General features: G+C 34.1%; 1 protein-coding gene across 1 annotated transcript in view; it reads right to left on the reverse strand.

Annotated features, from left to right (window-relative positions):
- The window catches only part of MEI4 (meiotic double-stranded break formation protein 4), a 261,292-nt gene that overhangs the window by 2,581 nt on the left and 258,253 nt on the right, over positions 1–458 (reverse strand). The gene's annotated exons all lie outside the window — the stretch shown is intronic.

The raw sequence follows: 458 nt of genomic DNA on the forward strand, positions 1-458 counted from the left end.
TCCTTTTTATTATTATTCTTAATCTTCCCCTACCAGGTCCTAGTTTTCAGCACTTTTTCTTTTTCCTGTGCCTGGTTGAATTTTTTTTTTTCTTTTTCCCATTTTTTCTCTTGAGTAACGCTATTCCTTGTTATTCTTTTTGCATTTTTCCCATTTTTTTCTTCATTTATTATTCTCCTTTCATACTTTTTTTTTTCTTAGTGCCCTATCCCCAGATATTGCAGGTAATCTTGTCTTTTCTTCTTTTTTTCCATTTTTTCTTTTTTTGGTTATTGTTCCTGTGTGATTACATGGTGTATTTTTCACCCATGGGCTTTTAATTTTTTGATGGTTGTTTAATTGTAATTTGTGTCTAACTGAATGGGAGACAACAACAGTCCCCATAAGACACAACTACACCCACACCTCCTGAAACTTCACTTACTGAGTGAGAGCCACTACCTTCTTCTCCACCAACA

The sequence above is a fragment of the Orycteropus afer genome, unplaced genomic scaffold (genome assembly GCF_000298275.1).
Source record: "Orycteropus afer afer isolate SDZICR_OR568_19922 unplaced genomic scaffold, OryAfe1.0 scaffold00011, whole genome shotgun sequence".
Taxonomy (NCBI): domain Eukaryota; kingdom Metazoa; phylum Chordata; class Mammalia; order Tubulidentata; family Orycteropodidae; genus Orycteropus; species Orycteropus afer.